This window comes from Heliangelus exortis, chromosome 19, assembly GCF_036169615.1.
Source record: "Heliangelus exortis chromosome 19, bHelExo1.hap1, whole genome shotgun sequence".
In the NCBI taxonomy this organism is placed as follows: Eukaryota; Metazoa; Chordata; class Aves; order Apodiformes; family Trochilidae; genus Heliangelus; species Heliangelus exortis.
Window position 1 is genome coordinate 4629112 of NC_092440.1, and position 12392 is coordinate 4641503.

A 12392-nucleotide genomic window follows, 5' to 3' on the forward strand; every position below is an offset into this window, starting at 1 on the left:
CTGACTTACTGACTTAAAGGGTTGAGATATTTCAATGTAAAACTTCTGTACCTAATCACATACTTGCTTACAATGAATTACCAGTCTGTACACATACAATATAGCTGGTCTTGCTTTTCTGCCCTGATGCTGTGAAGGCTCTCCCTTGTGTGCAGACATGAAAGTTGAACTAATGTAATAATTTGTTGAGTTGTCTGTAAATAAAGCTGTATTTGGTCTCGCATGACTATGCAAAAAACCCTGCTATATGTTCTTATGATCCAGTTATGATCCTAAATACTTGTATTAGAATCCTCCTGAAAATGTTTTTTAAGATGTGGTTGAGCTTAATTGAAAAAATTTTAGTGTCTTACATCTAAACTGAGGAACCTGTGCAAAAGTCAAAACACTTTTCACAAAACCCTGTTTGGAAACGTGGCATGTGAGCCAGATTCATTGGCAGGAATGGGTTCTTGAAGACATTTCCAACTTAAAATGACCACTTCAGGTCTGGGACTTATATTTATCAGGCCATTTCCTAAGAATATCTGCATAAAATACCAGCAAGTAAAACTGGTCTGCCTTTCTAATCACTAGTAGTAACAGCTGTTTGTACTGTTTGGAACTTTAATCATCAGTTTGGTTCTAGCTCTTAGTGTGGGAGAAAAGATCTCTTTCATGGAATTTCCTCCCCCTGCCTAAGTAAAAGTTGACTGTCACAAGACTGAAGCTGAAGTTTATTTTGGGTCTTTGTATTAGATGCCCTCTGACACAGGATTTTTAACACTAAAGAATTCCATCCTTTTGCTATACCATGATCATTCTGCTGAGAATTGACCTGTCTGCCTGTAGTGTCTGATATATTACTGCTTGGGATCTCTGGAAAGGAGTTGCTAGGTAAGATTCCTCTTGACATCCACTGGCTTAGCTTGTTGGTATAGGATTGTATGCAAAATGTCTTAATTCCCTGGTAGGTAGTGGGATGGCTATTTCAAGCAGACCTCTTTAATATGGAGGCTGTTAAGTGGTTTTATTGCTTTTATTATATCAGGTTTCTGATTGTGTTGATAATCAAATTGTGATTTTTTTTGTGCTTTGGAGTTTCACCACTTACCAGGCAGAACAGGAATGACACAATATGTGATTCTTCTCTGTGTACCTTGAGATTAGTTATACCAATGCTGCAAGATTTCATAGGATGCTTATTTTAGCTGCTAGAACTGCCTTTTACCAAAGCAAGTACCTCATAGAAACCTGAAATTTCTTAGTGCTACAGTTAATTCCTGTAGATATAAGTTAATACAAAATGGAATGTGTGTGGAGAAGGATGCAAGCTGTTCTGTTTAGCCATGGTGGTCCTGGCTGTGGCTAATGTAATGTACAGGGAGTGACAAAGGAAGTTCCTGTTACCTTGTTTAATAACAGGAGAGATGAGAAGTGTCCTCACAGTCTGAGCAAAGAGAAGTTACCTTGTCAGACCTCAGAAACGAATGGTGAGGATTGCCTCATCTGTTTTTTGTTTTGTTTTTTTTTTTTTCCTGGACTCTCCAGTACTTCCTAACCCTCACAGCTCTGCTTCATTTTTTTTGTAAAGCCTCCAGAATTATTAATATGTGGAAACAGGGAAGTAAGCCACAGATGGGGTACTTGACTGAAAGTCTTTTTTGGAAAAGAGTCAATATTTTGGCAAGGCAAAGGCCTTAACACCATGGGAAACCCTAAAGAGTATAATGACTAAATGCTATTTAAACAAATTAAAGCTGCCTGGCATCAGTAGGTTTGTTGGGGGTCCTTTCCACTAACAATGATTTTCTTACCTTTTCTGTTGGTTTTTTTGAAGTTCCTGTTCCTTCTTCCTGTGCATTGCTTGAACTTGTGTTCTTTTCCCTGAGACCTGCTTGCTGAAACAGTTGATGTGGCGTTCAGCAGGACTTTGGGCAGGAGGACAGCCATGAATTTTAGAAAGAAACAGTAACTCTCCCCAGTACATCTGACTGAGAACAAACTGCAGTCTGCCTGCTTTAAGAATTTTCTACCCCTTCTGATGTTTCTCACCCTCTATATTTATGACTGTTTACTGAAAACACAGCAATGAAACTTTTTAAAAAGCTTTTTTTTAACCACTATTGCCTTAGCTTTTAAGGTTTATTTAAAGCATGCAACACCTCTAATCCACATCGGTTTTGAAGAAGATACTGGATTTTGCATACATGAGAAGATTTGCACTGTGAATTTGGCTGGAACCTGGGATGAACAGTTTACCCTCTTCGAAGTTTCACATTGGTAGGAATTTCAGCCCCAGCCAAGACAAACTTATTGCTTAGCAATTTCTGACTAGACTGAAGTGCTCGTTTGTTTCAGGCTGGTATGAAGATCCCGCGGGCGATTTGTATGTTGTTATCCTTACCTAGAGTGGCATAAATCAGGATGTCCTCCTAAGAAATGGTGTCCCGTCCACTAGATGGCTCTGTCGGGAAGAGAATGAGTTAGGAGAACTCGGCTGCTTTCATCCCACGCAGGTGCCGTTCCGCTCTCCAGAGCAGAGACCTTTCCAAGGGTACCCCGCGAAACATCAGTCTGCGAGGATTGTGTTATGATTGAGAGAGGCTGGGAAGTGATGCTGTGGCAAGCTATGGTATCTCTTCTCTGAGTGTAATTCGTTGTAAAAGCTGTGTTTTCCAGGGTAACAATACCAACTCAAAATTGCAGGAGTGGCAGCAGCCTCTTAATCTCTGCCAGTGAAAGGCAAAAGTAAAGTCTCTCATGTCCTTCAGAAAACCTCTTCTAGAAGGGCAGAATGAAGTGGAAAATGTGAATTTCTGGTGCTGGTGGTCAGGATAACAGTCCAGTCTGTATTTCTGCTACTTAAGCTTCACAGTGAGGATTTATTTAAAGTAAAGATGATCTGTTTCCTCTTGCCAGTAAATGTGAGCAAACATGGCAGGCTGCTATCCCAGTGGAGTAATGATTGGTAAGGTAGCAAAGAGTGGAATTCTGAGGCTTACAAGAAAGTGAATGATTTGATTACTTATTTCTCAGTATGGGTCAAAATGGAGGAAGGGTTTTCCCTGGATTTTTTTGGTGTTTCCTGACAGAGGCAAAAATTCAGATCCAGACTTGAAACTTACTGCAGTTAAGCTGATTTCATATGACAAGACCTGGTCTTCCTCCTGTCACATTAGATAAAGCTAATTTTATGGGACTCTCCTGCCTTCAGTGTTTCCTTAGGTGGAAATATGGATATACCCTGTTTAAAGCATGCATGGTCCAGAATAGCTTTGAAATAAATGCTGATAGGGGGGGCAGTGTGCTGCAGATTATTTTGCAAGTAAGATGATACTGTTCTCCACCTCCTCATCTGCTCAGGGACAGATCATGCCTGCAGACAGAAGAGCTCCCATGTGATTACAGCTTGCTGGTGCCTGAAGTAGCCAGCGCAGTGTTTGTCTGCAATTACCTTCCCAGATCAAGTTGCATTTTAACTGCTCCAGGCATCCTGTTGTTGCCTGTAATAACAGTTCTTGAATAGTGTCAAGCTTACTATGAAGGTAATGAATAAGGGAGTACCACCTTCCTCTCTTCATTCTGTTCCCCAAAACTAGAGTGTGGGATTATTTAACTTTGTGTGGAGGCTGACATTTGTGTGCACTGTGACCAGTTGTTTCAGGGTGTTTTTACTCCACCTAATTCAGACATTGTATGAGAAAAGTATTTTGGTTTTGTGTGTGAATTGGTTGTTCCTAGTCGATGGGCTATTATTCCTGGCACAGGGCCAGTCATTGCATAAGCAAGTATTGTGCAGTGCTCTGTTGCTCAGCAGAGACAATCAGAGTCTATGAAAAGTGGAGATTTTCCAGCATCATTAATTCTGGGGAGAATGTTGAAGCCCTGGCAAAGGAACAGATTGTATCCAGAAGATGTGTAGTTATGCTGGGAGAAATGAAGGAACGCTAGAAAAACGCTATTATTGTTCTTTTGTTTGGTGAACAGCTTGCAGTGAACATTTAATTTGTTCTTCATTTTCCCCTGCCTGGGGACTTAAAATCTGGTTGGGGGGTTGCCCTATTTCCATCTCAGTGGGGAGATGCTGGTACATATACTCCAGAGCAAACCACTCCTTGTTGTGAAGCAAAACTCCACACATTTTGTGCCTAAAATGTTAAAAGGGGGAGAGACAGAGCACTCAGTGGGAATATCAACAGCACTGAGTTGGTAGTGCAGAGGGAAGGCAATGGGAATGCCTGGATTTGCAGGGAGAGGGTGTGTGATGTGGAAGTGTCCCCATAGCTTGTTAATGTCTCCATGCTGTGCAGTGCCTGTCTGCTGCTTTCATGGGTTTTTCTGTACTTTACTGTTACATGGTATAAAAACATTCTCACCTCGCATTTTCAAAAAGGGAGGTGGAGACCAAGTTATTAAAAGGCTCAGACCAGGATTTGAGAACAGATGTGTGCCCACAGTTCCAGCTGAAACCAGTGAGCTAGCCACCTATGTACTTTTTGTACCTATCCTTAAGTGACTGGCCTAACAGTGGTCCTGGAGCCCAAGGACCTCCAGTGTGTGCTCTTAAGTGCTGGATCATCCCAGAAGTGGTGGTCTCTGAACATTACCTCCTGCATCAGTCTTCTCTTGAACAGTAAGCCACCTCATGGTAGTTTATTGGAGTGGATAATTCTCAGGATAATCAGGCTGCTGTGCTTAAAGTGCCTCAGTGGTGCTTGGAAAAGTACAGTTTTGGTGTTTTCTCTTACAGCTGTTTTGTTCCCCTTTTTTTGATTTCTCTGCTTTCCTGCAACAAACATCAATCCTCCTTGTTAAGTAATTCCAGTAGGACCTGCTGAATCTGTGCTGTCTTCATGTATCTTCATTCTCTTTCCTTAATTCCTCCCTGAGTTTCATCCTCAAAGGACACCAACTGATGTTCCATTCTGGAGAATAAGAGAATGTTAACTGTAAGTTCATAACAGCTGAAGGTGCAAACCTGCTATAGATTTCTGTGCTTCTGTCAACCATGTTTCCTCACTGTAGGTAAAAGTGAAAATTGTCTTTATGAAGAAGCACTTTCAGGGAAAGACATGAGATTGTGAATCTGGAGAAGAGGTTACAGTCTCTGCCTCTCTTCTGGAGGTTTGCAGGTAAGTTGCTTGACAGGAGAGTCATACTACTTTCCTTGCAAGCATATGGGGAAGATAAGTCACTAATAAATGATCTTGGATACTCTAGTAAGAACACCTAGCAAATCACCATGCCCAGGTGCAACCAAAGGTGATCTTTAGAGGACTAGGCTATCCTCCTTTTGGGAGACTTTGTTCTGTTTCCAGGTCCACCTCACTTGGCAGAAAAGAACAGACAGCTGCAACACAAATGAGCATTGGTTTTGCATGTGTTGAGTACAATTCACATCTATAAATAAGAAGAGAGTTGACATCTAAAAATAGGAGCTGGTTAGGTTGTTGTCTTTGTGATTTTTGGGGAGAAGGGGTGAGTTTTTTGGGAGGCTGGGCAGTATTTAGCCCACGTTAGAGACAGGTCAGGCCATAACTGTTATAAGCACACAGCCTCTTAAAGGTTTTGGATTAGTGGAGCTGATGGCCTTCAGCAGACATGCTGTGAAGGTAAGAACATGATGATCCATTGACCCATGTGGAGGCATTTTAGGCTGCTTATTTTTATCTTTAGTGTCTTCTGAAATTGTAGTAAACTATAGGGTGAATAGTGGGTTTTTTTTCCCCACCACAATATCCATCTGAGAAACAGAATTTGAGTGTGGAGATTTTTACTCCTTTGTAACTTTTACTCCTTTGTTGCTGTTCTTTGCTTCCCAGTTGAAAGAGGTCCTTTCTGCTTAAGTCTCATGCCTCTGGAACAGCTTCACAGAAAGATGTTTTTGGTTTTGTTTTTTTGCAAAGCTCAGTAGTCAATAGTCAATATTGTTCCACTTTGAGGAGCACTAAATGAAATGAACATCAGACACATACTTGGAACCAAACAGGAATGTATCATTTTGCCTGCAGTCTTGTTCACCTCTTGCTTTTGAGGACAGTTTGGAAACTGAAGGTAGGGAATGCTGTGGTTTGGGAAAAGAGGGCATGGATACACACAGAGGAAATGTTTCTTCTTCCTTTCCTCTGATTACCTGTTAGGATGTGCTGTCTTTGTTTTGTCTTTCCACTACAACCTTTTTTTTTTCCTGTTAATGAGCCAAATTTGACATGGAGATAGTGGATGAAGCCCTAGGGAACTCATTAGAGGTATTCCCTGTCAGAATTTTACTCTAAATACATGAAATTTAATCCTAAACCAAGGCAGATATTTATACCATGGGACATGCTGAAGCCTCTGGCAAGAGACCGCTGGGAGGGTCCAAGTAGAAGCCTTCACTTTACCTCTGCAATCTCATTTGAGCCTTGCTTTTAGTGTGTGTTTCAAGTATCTGTTTTGAGAAAATGATCCTGTCCTCAGGCTGAAAGTAATGCTGTGAGACACACTGATCCCCCAGTCTGTTACACAGGGGATAATTCAGGCAGCAGCCCTAGCTTTGTTTTGCGACTCTGATCCCCAGTCCTACTTACATCTTTTCTCTCTTTCTGAACTCCAACCCCAAAGTTTTTTTACCTCTCAGGGTCTCTCAGGACAGGCACAGGGCACCTTCCCAGCCACTCTCTTGCTCCCCCTCCTCAGGGAGAGAAGACTTGGGACATCACTTACTAATAGCTGTCATGGACAAAACAGGCTTGACTTGGGTAGAATTAATTTATTACCAGTTTAGAAAGTTTGAATTGTGAGAAACAAAGACACAGCAACACCTTCCCACACCCACCTTCTTCCCAGACTGTTTCCCTCCTTCATCCCTAACTCCTCCACCTCCACAGCAGTGCAGGGGTTGTGGTCAGTCCATAACAAGTTTCTTCTGCTGCTCCTTCCTCCTCACCCCATTCACCTGCTCCAGCCCGGAGCCTTCCCACAGGTCACTGTTACTTCAGGGCATGTCCCCAGCTCCACCATTGTCACCCCAGGGGCTGCAGGGTACTCTGCTCTGGTGTCTGGAGAACATCTTTCGTGTCCTCCTTGTCCACCTCATGCTCTGCCTCCCTTTCAGGCCTTGGGCTGTTTCTCACACGTTTTTCCCTCATTCCTCACAGCTGTGAGGGGGGGTTTGCCCTTTATTAGATAAGCTTTCCCAGAGGGTGCCATCAGCTCCAGAGCTGGGTTCAGCTGTGCCTGGGGTGGTGCCCTTGCAGAACCGGCTGGAACCAGCTGGAACCGGCTGTGCCCGGCTGGGGCAGCCCAAACCCCTCCTCAGAGAAGCCCCTGCAGCCCTGCCAGCCCCTGGGCGCCCATAGTGCGGGTTGGATTTACCTCAGAAAAATGTTCTGAGGCATCCAGCTGTCCCTGCCTGTAGGAGACAAGTGACTGCTGAGCTCCAGAGCACCTCTCCCAGGATGGCAAAATGTCCTCTCCTGTGGGACAGCTGAGGTTAGTGGTTGGGGATTGTGATTTTTCTGGCTTGGCTTTATTTCTGCGAAGTGTGAGGGACAGCAGGAACAGGAGGTGGGAGCCAGGCATGACCTTCCGTCTCCTGCTTTACAGAGGATCTTTTTTTATGTGCTACTACAAGGGAGACTCCGTTGAGGTCATCTGAAAACAGCCTGGAAAGGCAGCGAGTGCACGGGTTTGTAGGCAGTTCCGTGAGGTAACCACCTTGCCAAGGGACAGGAGCAGCACAGGCATCAGAAGTGCAAATGCTGACAGACAGTGCTGCCGCCTCCTCTGCTCCTGACCTTCCAGTCCAGGTGACAAACCACTGGTCACTCCTGTTAGAGGGGAGGCAGGAGGTTTGGGGGCTGCTAGTGACAGGGTTGTGCCTGTGTAAAACACTTCTATTCATAACGGGGCTGAGGGATGGGTGAGTCCAGGGCTGAGGCACAAACTGAGGGACCTTATAGCTGGGCACCCTTTGGGCTGTCGCTGCTGAGTATGTGGTTGCATGTCAAAGCTGTTCCTTTGGTGTTTTCCATTTTACTCCCTTTCAATTGCAGTTTTTGAAAGACTAAAACCCCAAAAAGCTGTTGGTAAAATGAGCAGTTTGGTTCTGACTTATCCAGTCATTCAGTCACAGCAGAGTTCAGACAAAGGTGCAGACGTCAAACTGTTGGCTCTGCAAACCAAAAGATTTCAGGGGATCAAGAACAAAGCTCAGCTCAGAAGTCTGAAATGGAGACCCAAAGGCAGCTGCTGTTATTCTGAGGGGTGCCTTTTTCCAGATTTCTGTGCCGTGTTTGTGCTGGATGAGACCAAATGTGTTTTAGGGGAGTTTTAGCAGATTTATGCAGGTTGAATAAGGCCCATGTAGTTGTCCAATAGCTTTCCAAATATGTCCCATCACTGTATCCAACCTGAGGCACATTGCCTCAAAAGTGGACTGGGAAGAATAATCATGCCAGAAGTGGAGGAACTGGCAGATCAGTAAGCAACAAAGAATCTATCCTCCACCCTTGTGACACACCTGCATGCAAGCTTAATAAACCTGATGCAGAAAGAAACGTCAGAGTTTTTGTGGTTCACTTGCTTTAGAGGCCAGTTTGGATGCAGCAGAGGGAGTGCTGATCTCTGTGAAAAGAAACAAATGCATGTGGAAGAAAAGCTGACTTTCCTCGTCATTCTTCTCCTGGGGAAGGGTTAGTGTGTGGTTAGCATGTTTAGTGGCTATTCTGGTTTGGATTCATCATTACTGAACTGGAATTCTATCAAGTCAGAGAGGAACAGAAGAGAGTCATAAATGAGTACTTAGTCTCTCAAAGGAAATATTCAGTCATGGCTTCCCAGAGCACTGGCCTCAACTGAGAGTTTTCCGGTCTATTTTGTTTTGTGAACTACTTCTTGGCAGCCTTAAACCATCTATTTCAAGAGCACTTGTTTAATGCCAGCAAACTGCAAAACAGATTCTCTTGTCCATTGAGAATCGTCCCCAACTGCTGGGAGCTGGGGTGGCTGGGCTCCCTGCCAGCTGTCCTTGAAGGCTGTTTTATACCTGCTATGCTGTCAAGATAGGATAGTAGTAAGAGTTTGTATTAAGACACAAGATTGCCTCTTCTGAGCTGTGAAACAATTGTGACCTGGTGGTGGACAGAGTGATCTCAAAAGGCAAAGTGTTTAATCCTCTTTTGTTTCCTTTCGTAAGATAAAAACATCTCTATTTTGTATCTTTAGTCAGCAGCTGTCCACTATCTGCCTGCCCCAAACAGTGCACACTCCTTTATCTTCCAAGTACTTGTGATGAGGATTGAATTGTAAGTTTAAAAAGAAAAAAGCCTTGGCAGTGCAGAAGGGCCTTCACAGGCTTTGAAGTGTGTAAAATAAAAATAGATCAGACAAGCCTGTGCTTCCATCTGCTTTTTGCATCCTTACCTCAACAAAATTATTACTAGTTATTCAGACAAAGTCACAGGAATTGAAGGAACCTTGTGGTGGCCTCTGTGCTAAACATATTGCTACCTGGAGGACACTAAGGAGGTTTTGTGTCTCTCTCTGAGTTTTGTGGTCAGAGGCTGAGGTAAAATAAAGGATGGAGGAGTGAGGAAGGTGTTGTCCAGTCAGGTAAGGAGGGAACAAGTGCATTTCTGTTTGAGTAACTGAAAAGGCCTGACCTCTTCCTTCTTCCTTTTGCTGTCTGGCACCAATGGCTTCATTCCCTGTGGTGCTGCATCCCCAGAAGTCTGCACCTCCCTGCAGCTGGGCTATGTGGGCTGGCTCTGCTAGAGCCCTCTGCCTGACCTAAGGCAGAGCCCCAGCTGACAGTGCTTATCAGCACTTCCAGGTGCCAGGTGGCTGTCACCCTCGACTCTGGGAGCTTGCAAGAGGGTGTGCTGTGCTGTGCCAGGTAGGAAACTGCCTGCTGGGAGGGGTGCTGGGTCAGAAGCTGCTGTCAGCACAGACTGCTGGAGATGGAAGTTGGCTGTCTCGTGCCAGGCCACAATGGGATTGTAGCTCTGAGAAAGGGACCAAGCAATCCCAGGAGAATGAAGGTTTTCTGAGAGGTATTTTTTAAAGTCTAGGAAAACTAAGGTGGTTGGAAGGTGGGGCATGGCTTTGCACCTGGTGACCTCTCCTAGAAAAAAGAAAGGTGTTCTTTAATGTCTTACTTTGAGATCTGTTGTGAGACTGATTTCCTGGTGGGAGGTCAGGGGTAGGGAAGGGGCTGTGATACTGCCCTGCGCAGCTGCAGCTTCCTCAGTGCTTTGTGACATAGGTCCCATCCCAGACTAACCATCTGCATCCTGCACAGGGAGGGAGGGAGGGAAACTGCAGATGACAGGGATAGCCTGGTGTATGAGTCCTGATACTGGGGTGTATGTACTGCTTGAAGTAGCTGAGGTTACAGCCCTGCACCAGCAAGTGCAGAACTGAGGAGAGTATTTATTAAGTGTGGCAGGGTTCCATCTTTCTTGCTGTGTTATCTGGCAGGAGACAGAGGCTCACTGAAGGGCAGACCCAGATTTAGGGTCATAACAAAGCTGTTCCCTCTGGGTATCAGTGAGGAGCCCTGAATTAGCAGCTCATCCCTATAATCCCCTTCGAGAGCCCTGAGCTTTCTCATTCTGCGCAAGGAAGGGCTCATTTGGTTTGTGTCATGCTCTCTGGTTTGTTAACTCAGCTTTTATGAAAATAAGTTTCATCTGGATTTGGCATGCATCTCATCTGCAGGGGAGCACTGGGGTGCTTCCCAGCTCTGGAGCTGGACACGCACCACTGTGTTCCTGCTGAGTCCTTCACCTGTCAGTGCAGGCAGCAGCTGGCAGGGAACAGCTGGGTGTGCCATGGTAGTTTCTTCACAGCTAGGTTGCAGCCTGTTGGGGTTCATCCAAGACACAGTGGCAGCTTTGTAGGCCAAGCCCTCATAATTTGCATGTATTTATTCACAAACAATTCTCCATGGGGAAGTTTCTATGAAAAAAAAAACAAGTGCATATGGAGGAATAATCATGGATCCCACAGCTGCTCAGCTGAGCCAGTCTGTGTCAAGCCATGCTTTATCTCCAGCTACTGGAGCTGCCAACTAGCAGCCAGGAATCACCAGTGATTAGCACAGAATTCCCTTGCAAGGGGCTGAATATCTCCTCTCCATTAGCACAGTTCAGACCATAACCACAGCTTTCATCAGGGCTGGAAATAGGCTGCACAGATCCTTCCTGGGGCTGGGCCAGGAGCTTTGCAAGGAAGAACTGCATGGGTGGTAGGGGTAGGCTGCATGCTGAGGGTCTTGTCTTATTTTCAGGGGGTTGTGACTGTTATAGAAAAGCTGTGAAGGTGCATTGGTGCAGAGTCTAACAGAGAGAGTGCTGGGAGCCAAAGACAAATGCTCAGCACCCCTGCTCCTCTTTCTAGGTAATGCCACTGACTCACCATGCAGCTCCAGGTCTTCATTTAAATGCTTCGTGCATGAGTTTTCTTCTTGGCACAGAGTGCTGCTCTACTTAGACTTTTAAGAGTTTAAGCAGATCTCGCTGACATTTGAAATGCTTTTCTTTTTTGCTGAAACATACTTTGGAAGGAAAAGAAGAAAACAATAATACCATCTCTCCCATAGCAGGGCAGGAAAAGGATACCACACTGAGAGGAGGAAAATGAGGTGTAAGAGTCAGGCAATGACCTTTGGAAGCAGTGGTCTTTGGCTACTTGAGCCTGTACTTGAGCAAAACAATCTCATGCTCCCCAAATAGTCTTTGTCAGAGCAATTAGTTCTCCAGATTCACTAGAAGGGTATAAAAGTGTTTTTGGGTGACAGCTATGCAGGGGAACACATAGTCCCTCCCCACCTTGGGTTGTGCCAGGGCCTGGCTACCTTTGCACTCCTTGTTCCCCATCTTCCTGGGCAAACATCATATTCTGGCTATCTCAGAGGTTTTTCTCTTCCACCTCCACTGGGATGGGGCAACTAGCACCTAGTCCTAGCTCTGCTTTACTTTGTTTTATCTTCTGCTCTTTTTGGTCACCTTTACAGAGACTTTCCAACACTTTCATTTGCAAGTTAACACTGTGAAAGTTATGAGGTCCTGCTCCAGGGATGAGCATAAACAGGACTGGGTCCAGCATTTGCAGCATCAGGTTTTAATACTCAGCACAGTGTCTCTAAACCCAGCTTTCTTCCTCGGGGGACTGGTCTGACTTGGAGCTTTTGGTAGTTGATAAGAGACACTGATACCTTGATTTGATACCTCCCGGTGCGCTCACACTCCTGGTCCCGAGGGGATAAATCACTTGATAAATATCACAGATTTGCTTCTTGTGATGTTGTATAAAATCAGACAGGAGCTTAAAAGGTTTATCTATTTCATGTGAATTTCTGTATCTTAGATAATGAGATTATTAATATATATTACTTATATATGTTGAGACCTCCAGAGGGAATCAGC

General features: G+C 44.6%; 2 protein-coding genes across 4 annotated transcripts in view; both read left to right on the forward strand.

Moving 5' to 3' along the window:
- Nucleotides 1–12392, forward strand: part of UPB1 (beta-ureidopropionase 1) — a 74592-nt gene that overhangs the window by 28088 nt on the left and 34112 nt on the right. The gene's annotated exons all lie outside the window — the stretch shown is intronic.
- The window catches only part of GGT1 (gamma-glutamyltransferase 1), a 60186-nt gene continuing 55132 nt past the window's right edge, over nt 7339–12392 (forward strand). For all 3 annotated transcript variants that reach the window (XM_071763281.1, XM_071763282.1, XM_071763280.1), the window contains exon 1: nt 7339–7455. The gene's annotated coding sequence lies outside the window, so the exon portion shown is untranslated. The remainder of the gene's footprint in view (nt 7456–12392) is intronic.